Consider the following 18,054-nt stretch of genomic DNA (forward strand, 5'->3'; position numbering starts at 1 on the left):
ATTGCGAAGATGTGGAGTCCGTTTGGGTAAATATTCATGGTGGAAATAAAAGTTGCCAATTGCTTATTGGGGTGTGCTACAGACCACCTCATATTAATTAAGCTTCAGAACTGCGATTACTACAGCAGATTGAAAAAGCTGCAAGTAAAAATGAGGTCATAGTTATGGGCGACTTCAACTTTCCAGACATTGACTGGTGTATTGAGGCTACCCATTCTGGTAAAAGCAGCAGATTTCTGGCAGCACTACAGGACAATTACTTGACTCAAATGGTAACGGAAGCAACTAGGGGGAATGCGTTACTGGATCTGATCATTTCTAATAGACCAGATAATGTATCAAATGTGCAGGTTCAAGAACATTTGGGAAATAGTGATCACAACATGATAACGTTTGATCTGGTGACTGATAGGCCATGGGACAGCGGGACCACTAAAACTCTGAATTTTAGAAAAGCAAAGTTCAATCAAATTAGGCAGGCACTAAGTTTGGTGAACTGGGATAATGTACTACAAGGGGAGGACACTGAAGGGAAATGGCGAGTTTTTAAACTTATTCTCAATCAATATTGTAGTATGTATATCCCATATGGAAACAAAATGTCTAGGAATAAAAAAAGGCCTCTATGGATGAATAGAAAGGTTAGGGATAAAATGAAGAGGAAAAGGAATGCCTATAAGGTCCTAAAACAGGAGGGGACCGAGGCTGCACTAAGCAATTATAAGGAGTGCAATAAAAATTGTAAAAAAGAAATTAGGCTGGCAAAGATCGAAGCTAAAAATCAAATCGCTAGGGATATCAAATCTAACCCAAAAATGTTTTACAAGTACATCAACTCTAAAAAAGGAAAGGTTGACTGTATAGGACTCCTAAAGGATGAGGGTGGGATCTCAATAGTGGATGACCAAGGTAAGGCAGAGTTATTAAATGCTTTCTTTGCTTCTGTCTTCACAAAGGAAACAGCACTGTTGCAAATTACAGAGGCAGAAGAGTCTCAATCTTCTAACTGTAATATTAAATACTTAACGCAGAAAGAAGTGAAGGCAAGACTAAATAAGTTAAAAATAGACAAGGCACCTGGCCCGGAAGCAGGAAATTTGGGCGCATGAAGCAGGTGGACAAAAAGGGCGCCGCCATTCACTCCCATAATAAATATCGTTTAATGGGCGCCCAACAGGAAAAAAGGGCGCCGGAGAAAAATAATGTTTTAAAAGCGGCGCCCGGAGACTTTTAATGTTTTATAACTGCTTCTCATGATTACACATTATTTAATGATTTATAATTTTTTAAACATTTTTAAACGAAAAACAGTACAATATTTTTTAAAACATTATTTTTAAACGAAAAACCGCACAATATTTTTTAAAACGTTATCAATGCTTATCACAGGGGCTCTTAGGTTTAGGCACCACCAGGAGGGTCTTAGGTTTAGGCACCACCAGGGGGGTCTAGGGGTTAGGGATAGGTACAGGGAGGGTTCTGTGTGAGAGTAGGGTTAGGTATAGCTTTAGTAACATTCTTATTAAAGCGGACCCAAACCAAACATTTTTTTAATTAAAAATATTTAGTTGCAGCACTCTGACACATACAAAGATAAATAAACACCCCTTCAAGCCTATGATCATTACAGTGCATGCTTTTCACCCTTCTCTTTTCATAGCTAGGATTATACTGGGGGCAGCCATTAGCAATTCCTCCATTGCCAGACACCATCTACTCCTCCAGTTTGCCGGAAAAATCCCGGCAATTTGAAAGGAAGGGAGGGGGTTCCTCTAATAAATGTAAAATATTTTATATTTGTCATCATGCAGCTGAAAAAAGGCTGCTATTTATTATTATTATAATTTAGAAAATAGATTTTATTTCTGAAATCTTGTATTTTTAATTTGGGTCCACTTTAATGTTTTACAAAACGTTATTATACATTTCACTTTTTAAACAGGGAAGATTAACGTTTTTACAATTGCCGATTTCATACACATTATTTAATGATTTATAACTTAATAAAACATTATTTTTAAACGAAATATAGCACAATTTTTTTTAAACGTTATTCATGCTTATCGTTTAAAACTCTGCGCCCTTTTTTAACGTACGCACCTGGCCCGGATGTCATGCATCCGCGGGTCCTAAGAGAATTAAGTTCAGTTATAGATAAACCCCTTTATCTTATCTTTTGTGACTCTCTTGCAACTGGCAGAGTCCCAGTGGATTGGCGTACAGCCCACGTTTTCCCATTATTTAAGAAGGGCAAAAAATCAGATCCAGGAAATTATAGACCTGTAAGCTTAACATCAGTTGTATGCAAACTATTTGAGGGGTTACTAAGAGATACTATACATGACTTCATAGTAGAAAATAATCTTATTTCTCAGCATCAACATGGGTTTACTAAAGACAGGTCCTGTTTGACTAACATGCTCAGCTTTTATGAGGTAGTGAATGCTAATATGGATATTGGGAATGCTGTAGATGTGATATACTTGGACTTTGCAAAGGCCTTAGACACTGTTCCCCACAAAAGTCTGGTGCAAAAGTTGAGGATGCAAGGACTGGGGAAGAGTCTGTGTGCATGGATATGGAACTGGCTAATGGACAGAGTTGTGGTCAATGGATCGTACTCAAAATGGGAGACTGTTAGCAGTGGGGTCCCACAGGGGTCTGTACTGGGTCCAGTGCTCTTCAATTTATTTATTAATGACCCAGTAGATGCAGTAGTGAGCAATGTTGCTATTTTTGCAGATGATACAAAATTGTGCAGAATCGTCAACTCTCAGGAAGATAGTGTCATATTGCAACAGGATCTGGATAGGATGGCTATATGGGCACATACATGGCAGATGAAATTCAATGTTGACAAATGTAAAGTCATGCATTTTGGTCGTACCAATGGTCTAGCACCATACAAAATAAATGGGATACAGTTGGGGACATCAAACTTGGAGAAGGACTTAGGAGTACTCATCGACAACAAGTTAAATAATCGTACTCAATGCCAAGCCGCTGCAGCTAAAGCTAACAAAATTTTGGGGTGCATTAAAAGGGAAATAAAAACTCGAGATGCTAGCATAATATTGCCCCTGTTTAACTCTCTAGTAATGCCACATTTGGAATATGGAATTCAGTTCTGGGCACCACATTACAAAAAAGATATTGCAGTTTTAGAGCAGGTGCAGAAACGAGCAACAAAATTGAAACGTGGGATGGAAGGTCTCGCTTACCAAGAAAGGTTAGATAAACTGGGTTTATTTAGTCTAGAGAAAAGACGCCTTAGAGGAGATCTAATTAACATGTATAAATACATCAGAGGGCAATATAATAGCTTGGCGGATGAGCTTTTTGTCCCTAGGCCTTCTCAAAGGACTAGAGGACATGATCTGCGCATGGAGGAAAAACGTTTTAGCCATTTATTTAGGAAAGGGTTATTTACAGTTAGAGTGATTAAGATGTGGAATGCATTGCCACAGGAAGTCGCTATGGCAAACTCAATACCTGCATTTAAAGGGGGCTTAGATGCTTTCCTTGCGTTGAAAGACATCCATGGCTACAATTACTAGGTAATGCCTAATGATGTTGATCCAGGGATTTTATCTGATTGCCATCTGGAGTCGGGAAGGAATTTTTCCCTTTTGGGGCTAATTGGACCATGCCTTGTAAGGGTTTTTTCGCCTTCCTCTGGATCAACAGGGTATGTGAGGGAGCATGTTGGAGTTGCACTTTGTACTGGTTGAACTCGATGGACGTATGTCTTTTTTCAACCAAAATAACTATGTAATTGGAAAAATAAAACTTGCTACTCTGGATGAACTATGTAACTGAAAGATACTAGGGTTAGGTCAGCACCAGGTGGTGCGATTACAGCGGTTGAACCGTGTGGTTGACCGCATGTTAATTCCATCCTGTGAGGAGATAAACGTGCCCTGACATACAATACTATAAGGATGTTCCTGTTGGATTATATTGAATTTACAGATTTGTGTACAGCAATCGGGTTGAAGGTACTTGGGTGAGGCCAGTACCAGGTGGTGCAATTGCTCTGGTTGAACCTTATGGTTGACCGTACATCCAGTGGAAAGACTCACCTTGATATTTTCTCTTTTCTGTACTGGATAAGATTAAGCTATTTAACATTAGGAACAGAGTCCAAGTGGATTTAGATACCATTTTTTCCAAGGAACCTAGGGGATAACTGTGGAGAACTGCTTTAAGAACTTACAGGGTCTGACAACCAGTGTTGCTCGGATACCTCATTATCCTATTCGAGTTTGGTCAAATTCGGATAGTAAACTATCCGAATTCACTCGAAGTTCAATATCCGATGTAATCGAATATCCGATTCGACCTCGGATATCCGATGTCACTATCCGAGTCTGTATTCGAGTAAAATATTCGAGCTGGCCTTAAATAGCTTGTAAAACTTGTATTGGAGGTCAATGATGCATGAAACCACCTTTTTTATGAAGAAAAACATCAAGTGATTATGTGGTGATGTAGTAGTTATAAAAAAGGTCTCAAAAATAGTAAATTAACTTCATGAAAAGTGTTTGCATGAGAAGGTGTGTCCAAAATGGTTGTTGTAACAGTCTTCTTCTTCTCCTCCTTCTCCTTCTATATAGCTTCTTCTCCTTCTCCTTCTTCTATTTCTATATCTTCTTCATCTTCTTCTATATCTTCTTCTTCTATATCTTCTTCATCTTCTTCTTCTATATCTTCTTCTTCTATATCTTCTTCATCTTCTTATATATCTTCTTCTATATCATCTTCTTCTTCCTCTTCTTCTCTATCATTATATTATGTGTCTTGGTTTTCCTTTCTTTTGTAATATTTTTTTTTACTTCATTTGTGGAAATATTTTATTTTAATAACACCATAGTTATATTTGTGTTGATGGCATAATAGGTAGGTAGTAGCACATTGCAAGCCACAGCGCCTTTTTCTGTGTACCCTGGCGGTGGTAAAACACAGACATCAGCAGGAGGAGGAAGTAGTTGTGCAGGCTTGCAGCTATTTGTAGTGTGTGGTAATAGTCGGTCGGTACTCGGTAGGAGAGTGGGTGGGCAGGTGGCAGCAGAAAATAGTTCTTCTTCTGTTCTCCCTGGCAGTGATAGCAGCACACAGACAGCAGAAGCTCAATGCAGCTACAGGAGGAGGAGTAATGTGTGTCAGGCAGTGTGATGCGACTGACATAATAGGCCCTGGTTCCTAGCGGTGGTACCAGGGCCGTAAATGAACATCATGAGGTTCCAGACAGCGGTCGTGAAGTCCACATTGTGTGTTGGCGCATGGGCAGCAGCACCTTGTAATGTGTTCCCTGGCAGTGGAGAGGAGACACAGACAGCAGGAGGAAATATAACAGCAGGCAGCGTGAGGAGGATAAGTGTGTGGCAGACTGGCATTTGGCAGCAGGCAGGAGGGCAGGCAGCAAGACATAGTAGGCCCTGGGTCCTAGTGGTGGTTCCAGGGCCTTAAATACACAGCATGAGGTTTCAGACAGCGGTCGTGAAGCCCACATTGTGTCCAATACACAATTGGGACAGCACAGTTTTCAACCCGGACACCTCTTAAATAATTACAATTTTTTTTTTTTCAAATTAATGCAGCTATTGTTGAGCGTAATAGCTGGTGGCGCATGGGCAGCAGCACCTTGTAATGTGTTCCCTGGCAGTGGAGAGGAGACACAGACAGCAGGAGGAAATATAACAGCAGGCAGCGTGAGGAGGATACGTGTGTGGCAGACTGGCATTTGGCAGCAGGTAGGAGGGCAGGCAGCGAGACATAGTAGGCCCTGGGTCCTAGCGGTGGTTTCAGCCCCTTAAATTCACAGCATTAGGTTCCAGACAGCGGTCGTGAAGCCCACATTGGGTCCAATACACAATTGGGACAGCATTGGGACAGCACAGTTTTCAACCCGGACACCTCTTAAATAATTACAATTTTTTTTTTCCAAATTAATGCAGCTATTGTTGAGCGTAATAGCTGGTGGTGTATGGGCAGCAGCACCTTGTAATGTGTTCCCTGGCAGTGGAGACACAGACAGCAGGATGAAATACAACAGCAGCAGCAGGTGTATGTGTGTGTGCCAGTCGTCACTTCATGTCCCCCTCTCGCCGACAACAGGGGCCATGAATTCGCCTTCCACCCAAGTCTGGTTCATTTTGAGAAACGTCAGTCTGTCCACAGACTTGTGAGACAGACGAGATCGCTTCTCAGTGACGACTCCACCGGCTGCACTGAAGCAACGCTCTGACAGTGCGCTGGAAGGGGGGCAGGAGAGCACTTCCAGGGCGTACTGCGCAAGCTCGCTCCAGATCGGCAGGTGCTTGACCCAATACTCCATGGGATCAATAGGGGCAACGCTGTCAAGCCCGCTGAAGGACCCCATGTAGTCAGCCACCATGCGGGTCAAGCGCTGCCTGTGACTGGAGATAGGATGCTGCTGCAGGCACCTCCTCTCTAGTCCTTGGCAGCTCTACACATGTAGAGCTCTTGGGTCAGAGACAGCAGGTCTGTGGTGCGCGTGCGCTTGCTGCTGGTGGATGCAGGCACCTGCTGCTGCCTCTGTGCTGGCTGGACAGTGGGGGTGGATGTCTGAGGGAAGGCTTCCTCCAAGCGCTCAACAAGGGACAGCTGCAAATCCCTCATTTGTTGCGCACGGTCTCCTCCTGCAGGCAGGAACTGGCTGAGCTTCCCCTTCAGACGTGGGTCCAGCATCATGCAGATCCAGATGTCCTCCCTCTTCTTCATCTGGATCACCCTTGGGTCCTTGCGCAGGCACCTCAGCATGTGCGCTGCCATTGGGAAGAGTCTGGCCACGTCTGTTGGCACATCATCGGCATCCCCAGAGCCAAGAGTGCTGTCCTCCTCTTCCTCTGCCCCCTCCACCTCAACCTCTCTCCACCCCCGCACCAGTCCAGCTGCGCTCTGCTGCTCCCCCTCATCAGCAGCAAGGTCAGGGACCTCCACCAACTCCGAGCCCTCCTCCTCAGAGGTGGCCTGTGAAGCTGCCTGCAGCTCCTGCTGGTCCAAGGCTGCCGCTCCCTCTTCCACCAGTGCATACAGGGCCCTGTCCAGCACACACACCAAGGGGACCCACTCGCACACCATTGCATGGTCCCTGCTGACCATGTTGGTGGCCTGCAGGAAGGGTGCCAGGACTGAGCACACCTGCTGCATGTGCCCCCAGTCCTATGTGGAGATGATGGATGGGAGGTTGGTGGCGGCACGCCCAGTTGCAGTGATGGAGGCAACTGTTGCACGTGCAAGGTACTGGCTGACAGCCTGCCTCTGTTCAACCAGACGCTCCAACATCGCCAGGGTGGAGTTCCAGCGAGTTGGAACATCGATCATGAGCCGGTGCTGTGGCAGGTGCAGCTCCTTCTGCACCTCTTCCAGGCTCGCTACGGCTGCAGGCGAGAGACGGAAATGACGCACGACCTTCCTTGCTGCTTCAAGTAGTCGGTCCATCCCCTGGTAGGTCCGCAGGAACTTTTGGACTACCAGGTTCAGGACGTGCGCCAGGCAGGGGATGTGGGTCAGGTCTCCCCTGCTGATGGCAGCAACCAGGTTTGCCCCATTGTCGGACACCACCTCTCCGACTCTGAGGCCTCTGGGGGTCAGCCAATTCCACTCCTGCTCTCGGAGTTTGGCCAGGACGTGGTTCGCCGTCAGTTTGGTCTTCCCCAGGCTGACGAATTCCAGCAGCGCTTGGCAGTGGCGGGGCTTCACGCTGTGGCTGAGGCAGGGGGTTTGGGCTGGTGTGCCGGAGGATGGAAGCGGATCAGAGGAACCTGCTGCTGTTCCGCTGACCCTGCATGGTGGCACCACCCACTGCGTTGTTGGTGCTGCTGCTCTGACAGTGCCCGATGCTGCTCCCCCCTCCTCACCCCCTTCCACCAAGCTGACCCAATGCGCAGTGAAGGACAGATAGCGGCCTGTCCCAAACCGGCTGCTCCACGAGTCCATGGTGACGTGGACCCGTTGACCCACCGCGTGCTCCAGCCCTTTCCCGACATTGGCCATCACAGAGCGGTAAAGTGCAGGGATGGCCGTGCGTGCAAAATAATGCCGGCTGGGGATTGGCCAATCGGGGGCTGCACACATCAGGAGTGCACGCATGTCGCTACCCTCCTGCACAAGGGAATAAGGCAGGAGTTGGGAGCACATGGCCCGTGCCAGCAAGCCGTTCAGCTGACGTACGCGACGGCTGCTGGGAGGCAGAACCCTGACCACCCCCTGGAAGGTGTCGCTGAGCAGGGTCTTGCGAGGCCTCTTGCTGGCACAGGAAGCAGTGGAGGGCGCAGAGGAGGCCACTGAGGACTGGCTGCCAGAACAGGCCTCAGTGTCGGCGGCAGGAGTTGCAGAGGGAGGAGGAGCAGTGCGTTGCTGACGCACTCCTGCTGCCGGCGGCTTTGCAGTCTGCCACTGCCAGCTTCCTTCAACTTCACAAACTCCTCATGCTCGTGAAAGTGTTTCCCTGCAAGATGGTTGACCAGAGAGGTGGTGCCAAACGCAGAGGGTTCCTTCCCTCTGCTGAGCTGCTTGCGGCACTGGTTGCAGGTGGCATACTTGCACTCCAAATATGGAAGGGTGAAAAAATGCCATATTGGGGAGGTGAAGTTGCCTCTTCGGCTGGAAGGTGCTGCTGCCGCTGGTCTCCTTGTGGTGGTTGGGGGGGGGGGGGGTTCTTGGTGCGGCTGGTGGTGGCACTGGCAGAACTCGTCTCCCGATCAGCACGCTGTGTGGCCTGCATACCACGCCCACTTGTGATCCTGCCCATGCCTGCGATGCTGATCCTTCTAGCAAGGCCCGCAGACGCATCCTCCTCCTCAGAGCTGATGACATCCCCACTCCCAGGACCTGGCAACCAGTCTTTGTCCTTCACAGTGTCATCATCATCCTCCCCCTCCGCAAACATGTCCTGCTGGGATCCCCCAAACTCCCCTTCTGCATGCATGGGCGGATGGACAGTCACCACTGTCTGACTGTCCAAAGCATCATCCCCCAAAGTGCCCATGAGCATTCCTTCCTCCGCAACAGCATTCCATAACCCCGCTGTGCTTGGGGATAAGAAGGTGCTGAGTGACAGGTTGCTGATGTCGCCCGCTGGGGCTGGAGAACTGCACTCCTCCTCCTCCTCCTCCTCCCCAGGCAGTGCTGGTCGGCTGCTGCTGCTCTTGCGAACAGGAGTGGTGGCGGGGGTGGAGGACTCGGTTCCAGAGCTAATGGTGGCCTGCTCATCCACCATCAGTTCCACCACAGCGTCTGCGTCCTTCTCAATAGGACGGCTACGACTTGGTGGTGGGAGGAACATCTGGGCCACACGCTGCTGCGACTCCCAGCTGTTGGGCGGCCAAGGCGCCCACGGCCAGTGGCTAATGGCGGAATAGCCATTGGTGCAGACGCAGAACTGCGCATGGTGGTGGTGGCGCGGCTGCCACGCCCACGACCTCCTCTCTTGGCGATGCCCTTGGTGCCCTTGCTGCCCCTGCCCAAACCGCGGCTGCCAGTGCCAGACATCGTATATTTTTAACCACCCTGGCGTTCTGATTAAATCGCCAGGGTGGCTGCGGGAGGGTTTTTTTTAAATAAAAAAAAAAACTATTTCATGCAGCCAACTGAAAGTTGGCTGCATGAAAGCCCACTAGAGGGCGCGCCGGAGGCGAGGGCGCTCCGGAGGCGTTCTTCCGATCGCCTCCGGCGCCCAGAATAAACAAGGAAGGCCGCAATGAGCGGCCTTCCTTGTTTTGCTTATATCGTCGCCATAGCGATGAGCGGAGTGACGTCATTGACGTCAGCCGACGTCCTGACGTCAGCCGCCTCCGATCCAGCCCTTAGCGCTGGCCGGAACTTTTTGTTCCGGCTACGCTGGGCTCAGGCGGCTGGGGGGACCCTCTTTCGCCGCTGCTCGCGGCGGATCGCCGCAGAGCGGCGGCGATCAGGCAGCACACGCGGCTGGCAAAGTGCCGGCTGCGTGTGCTGCTTTTTATTTGATGAAAATCGGCCCAGCAGGGCCTGAGCGGCAGCCTCCGGCGGTGTTGGACGAGCTGAGCTCGTCCAGACCGCTCAGGTGGTTAATATTACACAAATGAAAAACAAAAAATGTATGTATGTAAACTGTAAAGGCGGGTGGGAGAAGTGGGGTACTTTAATGGGGTAGGACTGGTGGTGGTGGGTGTGTGAGGTGATGGACAGGTGTTGTACTCTACAGCAGAGATCGGTGTAGCACTAACGAGAGAGTGCGCAGTGCGCACACAAAGACCCTAGCTGACGCTGACTGACGGTGTCCCTATACACAGACTACAGTACAGTATAGTCAGCTAATACACAATAGAATATAAACAATAGGACGGTTGTAGCACTAACGAGAAGGTGCGGCCAGCGCAGATGTGCACTGCGCACACAAATTCCCTAGGTAACGCGGTGACAGACGGTCCCTATACACAGACTAGAGTACACTACAGTACTACTAACTAAACAATAGAATAATCTAGCTAAATAATACAACAGGTGTGACTGGATTACAGAGAGCAGATACAGCAGGACAGGTAAAACAGTAAAGCTGGGCCTTGCTAACTACAAAATACTATAGTACAATAATCTATCTAACACAGAAGTAGTAGTACAGGAGTAGAGAAGGACAGGTGAGAGCACAGGTAAGGTAGAGACTAGAGCACAGAGCAGGGCAGGCTGCCTTGCCTAGGCACAGGGCCTAGCTGCTGGCTGCAGGCCTGCAGCAGCACCAGTGACAGTCTCTCTCCCTCCCTAGTCCCTAGTAATCACACAAACTAAACTGCCTAAAATACAATCTATCTACAATACAAAGCAATACAGTTGAATATCAAGTGTTGGAGTGTAAAAACGCTAGGTTTAGATCAATAGCAATGCACTTGCACACAGACAAAAAGCAATGGAGCAGTTCTCTCAGTACAATCAGTCAGTAAGTCGCAAGCAGGACGAGTGAGGCAAGATGGCGTCCGCTATTTATAGAGGGGGGCTTGGCCAGGCTCCCCCTCTGTGATTGGCTGCAGTCAGAGGGCTGGGAGCCCTCTGATTTGCTTGTGAGGACTTGAGGTGACGTCTGTTGTGACGCTATCCGAGCTCGTGACGCTATCCGAGCTCGGATAGCTAGGATATCTCCGGATAGCTGCTTGCTATCCGAGTGCGCTCGGATAGCACAGCCCGGATAGCTAATACTATTCGAGCTCGGTATTCGAGCTCGAATAGTGAAAAAAGAGCTAGGATATCCGAGTAACTCGGATATCCTAGCTCAGATGAGCATCACTACTGACAACTAAGGAAGTCTATGTGTAGTGGGACATTGCTAGCCTAAGCAAACATGTGCAGGCTGGGATTTTCCCTAGAAGGTTCAGATGCTATGAGGAGGAAAACGATACCAATGACAAAGAATTGGGGACATTCTTGCACAAATGTAGAGTAAATCTGCTTAAAATCCTCATACAGAGTACTGAAAGAAGAAGAAGAGATTGGGGAGGGAGATAGATGAAAACAAAAATAAGATTGAGCCACATAAAAAGAATACAGAGCTGGTGTATGCAGCAGAATTAAATAAATGTGAGGAAATAAAAAACGAAAAAGGTTAAAGATCCAAGGGTAGCAAGGCTCCTAAGAGATTGGCTGGAGTACAAACAAGGGCAGGCGTACAAATGGCAGGTAGAGCAAAAGAAGAGGGTGGTCACCAAATCTAGCCGGGTGGAGCACCCGGCTAAAAGAGCCTGGGGAGAACACTGAGAAAAGTGAGGACATTTTTAATATTAGAGGGATCACACACAGCAGATGAAGTTAGGATTTAAACGGTTTAAACGTTTTTATAAAAACCAATTCTACACCATTCAACTTTTAAAGCAATCAACCTGATATTTCCAACACATCCAATTAGATTTCTATTGAAAAAACGGAATAATTGGTATTTTTTTTTTATCATTTGAAAAACAGATTCTTACATTTAATTGTGTAGAAATTCAGACATGTCTGGTTTGAACATGTCCAATGCAGACAAAGTACCATCCTGCACGACATTTCTGGACACCACACGGATGACAGAAACGTCATACAGTACTGCCAAAAATTATCATACCCCTGGCAAACTTTGACTTAAAGTTACTTTTATTCAACCAGAAAGTAATTTTTTGATGGGAAATGACATAGGTGTCTCCCAAAACAAAATAAGACAATGTACAAGAGGCATTATTGTAGAAAAAAAAAAAAACATTTCTCAGCTTTTATTTACATTTGAGCAAAAACTGTCCAGTCAAAAATTGTTCGTACCCTTCACAAACTAATATAAAAAAACCACAGTCAAAAAACAAAAGTCAAAATAAACTTCCGCATACTCATGCAAATCCTCATGCGAAACCATTCACAAAAATCATGCAGCAATCAATGCTGTCCCTACAGCGAAGTTAAAAGATGGGATCTTCGTTACAAGAATAAAGTCTCTTGCATAGTCACATACATGTTTGTGCTATGCATGTTACAGGGCAAGAGTTAGGACACATACGACACTGGGCTACCTCTACGCGGTGTATGTGACTACGCAAGAGACTTTTTTTCTTGTAACGAAGATCCCAGCTTTTAACTTAGCTGTATGAGACAGCATTGATTGCTGCATGATTTTTGTGAATGGTTTTGCATGAGGATTTGCGGAAGTTCATTTTGACTTTACCCTTCACAAACTGTCACAGCCTGTGGGAAAATCCAAAGTTTTATACCATTCCAAAAACTCCAATTACCCTGCATTACCCTTATAAAGCACCATAATTACCCTGATTAATTGGGAACAGCTGTTTTAATCAACCCACAGGTGAAAAACAGCAGCACTCTGTCATGGCTAAGACAAATGAGCTCAGTGAAGACCTGCGGCTACGCATTGTGGCTGCTCACAAGTCAGGAAAAGACCATTTCTAAATGCTTTCAAGTTCCAGTGGCTACAGTGCAAAGTATAATTAAAAAATACAAGATGTTCCGCACTGTGGGAAATCTCAGAGGACATGGTTGTAAGCCAAAAGTGACACCTGTGCTGGCCAGGAGGATTGTGAGGTGAAAAAGAATCCAAGGATCATCGCCAAGCCCATCCTGGTGAATCTGGGCTCTGCTGGTGGCAATGTCTCAAGGCAGACAATACAACGGACACTGCACACTGCTGGGTTCCACGGATGCAGATCAAGAAGGATGCCACTTCTCCAGATAAGGCACACAAAATCTCACTTGGCCTTTGCAAATGCTCACCTGGACAAAGAGGAAGGCTTCTGGTTTTCTGTGTTATGGTTAGATGAAACAAAAATGTAATTGTTTGGTCACAATAATGTTTCCTTCATTTGGCATAAAAAGGAGAAGCCTTCACCCCAAAGAACACCATCCCCGCAGTCAAACATGGTGTTGGGAACCTAATGCTTTGGGGGTGTTTTTCAGCCAAAGAACCAGGGAATCTAATTGCAGTAAACGGCTCCATAAAAAAGAGCCATACATGAGGATTCTCAATAACAACATCAGGAAGTCTGCAGATAAACTCGGCCTTGGCCACCAGTGGACATTTCAGCATGACAATGACACAAAACACACCGCAAAAGTGGTGAAGAAATGGTTAGCAGACAACAACATTAACATTTTGGAGTGGCCCAGTCAGAGTCCTGACTTGAATCAAATCGCGAATCTATGGAGGGAGCCAACGATCAGGGTGATGGCAACCTGGAAAATTTGGAGCTCATTGCTAAAGATGAATGGGCAAAAATATCTGTTGAGACATGCAAAAAGCTGGTCTGCAATTTAGGAAGCGTTTAATTGCTGTAATAGGCTTTTCTATTGATTATTAAGAAGGGTATGAAAAATTTTGGACTGGACACTTTTTGCTCAAATGTAAGTAAAAGATAAGATTTTTTTTCCCCCCACAATATTACCTTTAGTACATCGTCTTATTATCTTCAAAAAAATGACTTGCTGGTTGAATAAAAGTAACTAAGTCAAAATTTGCCAGCGGTATGAATAATTATAGGCAGCACTGTAGATAGCATGGTATCTCATTACACTGGATACCATGTTTACATGGACAGACACAGAGGATTGTAGTCGCTGAAGATCATTGTGGGTCATTATGCAAGTGGGACATTTTTTTTAAAAGAGAATTTTTATTAAATTTTTAAACAAGTAACAAATCATGTCATTTCAGAAGGTTTAGTAATTCAGCTGGGTTACATAAATGCATTATAATTACTGTGACATCAATCAGAGCAGTGACAAAATTATCTAGATACATTCAATAGTTATTGAAGAGATATGTCTGAGGAAAGATTTACATAAATCAGAGGTATATTGATTATAGAATTAGTATTTGATGCGTTTCCAGCATAAGTATCACCATAATTAAGCTTGTATAAGGTCCTGTACAGTGGCCGTGATGTTAAGATTCGGGATAATGGAGTCTGTTGCTTTTACCCATCTATTCCATACTTTGTCAAATTTTTGAAACTGGTTACGTGATTGATATGTGAGTTTGTATAGTGGTAAAGCATCATTAATTAACTTTTTCCAGTTGGATAGGGAAGGTGGCACAGAAAGTTTCCAATTAAGTTGTAATGATGTTTCCCAGAGTCCTTTGCTGGTCATAAGGGTTAGTCCTGTGAGACACTGGAGTGTCAGCCTTGCTCATTGTTTGAAGATTAGTTTAGAGTAATTCCTGGGACTGCACTAGGCAGATCCCCTAGTGCAGTTAGGATTGCATATCTGTTTTGTTTGTCTGTTGCGATTGTTCTGTCCCAGCGGTGGGTGACAGGAAGTCGTTCTGATCTTTGTTCATGGAGTTTAGCTGGAGCAGCGGTTGCTACCAGCTATCTCCTCTATCTGTCTTGCCTGGATCGCGCTCGCCTAGCGCTAGTGCTGTGGATCCGTCTGATCTCCATCCCTCTTGCTGTTATCTCTCACTTATTCCTGTTTTCGTGTATCTGTCTTGTCTGCTACGAACGCTTGCTGGAGGCTCGGTGAGGTAATCGTTAAGCAAGCGCTCGCGTCCTCTGTTTCATGTTTGTCTGTCGGTGGTTAGTTAGGCGTGCTTGTCTCTGTTGTGCTTATCACGCGGGGACCGCGCATAAACGCGTGCACTGTTGCGAATGAGTGCAGTGTTCGCGTTTAGTTAGCGTTTGTTATTTTCCTTATCTTCTCATTGTATTATTTGCTGTGCCTTTGCTACTCTCGTGCTCTGCCTTGCTGTAGCCTTGTGTCACCTCTGGCAATCGCCTCTCTCGCGATTGCGTTCCTACTTCATATCTGCTGTTGTGTGTGCACCGTCACGGGTTGGCGACTAGTTTGGTGCAAACACATACAATCTGTCCCTGTGCTCATTCTCTTCCGCAATCGCTTCTCATGTAATTGCGTTCTCACTTGGTTTCTTCTGTGGTGTTTCCACCGTCGCAGGTTGGCGGCTAGATTGGTGGACATACATACATTCCTCATCTGTGCTTATTCGGTCTTGTGTCGCTGTTAGCAATCGCCATCTCTGGCGATTGCCTTCTCACTTTGTCTTCATGGTTGTGTGTTCATTGTCGCAGGGTGGCGACTACTTTGGTGGACACACATACCCTCTGTCCCTCTGATGTCTCTCTTTCAGGGCTATCTTGCCCTGCGTTTCTTCCCTTCGTGCAATTCCTGTCTGGCGTGTGTGGCAGGGCAGAGGAGCTGTTCCTCTGCACTCCACAGCTCCACCTGCCGACAGGAATTTCCCTCTACAGGTGCATTGCACCTTTTGCTGGGTTCCCTCAAATTACACGCTTGTGGAGGATTTCCGCAGTGTCAGCGCACGTCTTGTGCGCAGATCACGGAGAGGATTCCACAATCGTTACATAAGTATTATTAATTTCCTAGCGTAGTATAGGAGTATGCGGATTAAGGACAATTGATGTTTATTACATGGAATATCGCCTATGATCCCCAGTAGGCATAATTTTAGGTCCAAAGTAATTGGTAGATTTAAGGAGTCACTCATGAAGTGCAGTACTGACTTCCAGTATTGATTGACCATTGGACAGGACCATACACAATGTATGAAATCTGCATTACTCAGTTTACATTTAAAGCATCCACTACTCGACATAGGTTGCATTTTAGAAAGTCTCAATGGGGAGAGATATGCCTAGTGGAACCATTTGGTATTTATTAGTTTGTCCTGGGAAGCAATAACTGTTTTACTATAAAAATCCATATGTTCCTCCCAATGTTCTGTTGTTATCGTAGGATCAGCTATTAGCCATTTTTCACTAGTAGCATATGGTTTACAGGCGCTATTATTTGTTTTCAGGAAACTATAAAAGGTAGAAAACTGCTTGGATCTGTCTTTGTTTAAAAGTTGTTTCTCTAATTTTGATGGGGATAGTGTTACATTTACTAGACCAAGTTGCGTTTTCAGGGCACGTCGTAGTTGGAAATATCGAAATAGAGCCTGTTTCGGGGGGAGACCAAATTCGGATCTGAGAGTTAAGAAGCTTTTAAATACACCCTCTACATATAATTGCGAGAGGTATTTAATGTCGTATTTGTACCAAAAGGCAATATCTGGGATGGTGGATAATTCAGGTAGGTTTTCATTGCCCCAGAGAGGGGAACTAAGAGATACATACTTCACTTGTTCACCAAGCAGTTTTCTAGTTCTCATATATATCCTGATGGTGTTAAAAATTAAGGTTGTGCCTATATTCTTATTTAGAATGTTATATCTGTATATTGCAGCGCACAAGGCCTCATATGATCCTGCTATGTTCGCTTCTGTCGCCATACTGGAGTCCGATCTATCTCCACTAAGCCATCCCTGGATAGGGAGTAATTGTGACGCTAAGAAGTATATATAGAAATTTGGTATTGCAAGGCCTCCCAGGCACGTAGGAAGTTGTAATTTAGATAGAGAGATTCGGGGTACAGAGCCTGACCATATAAAGGTTGTCATAATGGAATCTATTCGTTTAAATATAGATTGCGGAATCCAGGTTGGCGACATCTGCAGCACATAGAGGATTTTTGGAGCCATAACCGTTTTGATCACGCAGATTCTTCCAATTGTGTTTAAGGGGAGTGAAGCCCATTTTTTAAGTTTTATTTCAATTGAGTCTATTAGTGGTAGAACATTGGATTGAATAAAGGACACTGGAGGGGGGTGCACCGATACGCCCAAATATTTAAAGTTTGTTACTATCTGGAGCTGTGAGTTCTTTGTGATCATTTGCGAATCAAGGGTGTCTATAGGGAATAAATAGGATTTGGACCAATTTATAGATAATCCCGATATATGTTTAAATTTGTCATATATCTCTAAGGAGGTCTCCAAAGATGGCCCCGGGTCGGCGAGATAGATTAACATGTCATCTGCGTAAAGAGATATGCGCTCCTCTATCTGATTCATTTTTAATCCCCGGATGTTAGGAGAGATACGGATGGCTTGGGCAAGGGGTTCTATTGCTATAGCAAAGAGAAGTGGGGAGAGGGGACAACCTTGTCTCGTTCCTCTAGTAATATGAAAGGAATTAGAGAGGGCTGTATTAATTTTGATTTTAGCTGTGGGTCTATGGTATAGTATCCGGAACCATCTTTGGAACCCCTCACCAAATCCAAATTGTTGTAAGACTGCATTCACATATGGCCATTCTATTGAGTCGAATGCCTTGTTGGCATCTAAAGATAGTATGACTCTTGACTTGGAGTTCTTATGGGGATAGTTGAGATTTGAGAAAAGGCGTCTGATGTTCAGTCTGGTGGAACGACCTGGTATGAAGCCCGTTTGGTCTGGGTGAATTATAGAGGTGATGCAGGAGTTAAGTCTAATAGCTAGAATTTTTGTGAGAATTTTTATGTCAGTTTTAATGAGGGAGATTGGGCGGTAGGAGTCACATTTAACAGGATTTTTGTTGGGTTTAAGAATGACTGTAATTAATGCTTCATACATAGATTCAGGTAGGATTCCCGTGTTATATATATGTTTAAATAATGATACTAGACGGGGAACCATCAAGGACTTATTTTTATCGTACCATTCGATTGGGATTCCATCAGGGCCTGGAG

General features: G+C 45.6%; 1 protein-coding gene across 1 annotated transcript in view; it reads right to left on the minus strand.

The window, feature by feature from the left end:
* Window positions 1–18,054, minus strand: part of LOC137521242 (PRKCA-binding protein) — a 319,567-nt gene that overhangs the window by 17,042 nt on the left and 284,471 nt on the right. The gene's annotated exons all lie outside the window — the stretch shown is intronic.

The sequence above is a fragment of the Hyperolius riggenbachi genome, chromosome 6, assembly GCF_040937935.1.
Source record: "Hyperolius riggenbachi isolate aHypRig1 chromosome 6, aHypRig1.pri, whole genome shotgun sequence".
Taxonomy (NCBI): domain Eukaryota; kingdom Metazoa; phylum Chordata; class Amphibia; order Anura; family Hyperoliidae; genus Hyperolius; species Hyperolius riggenbachi.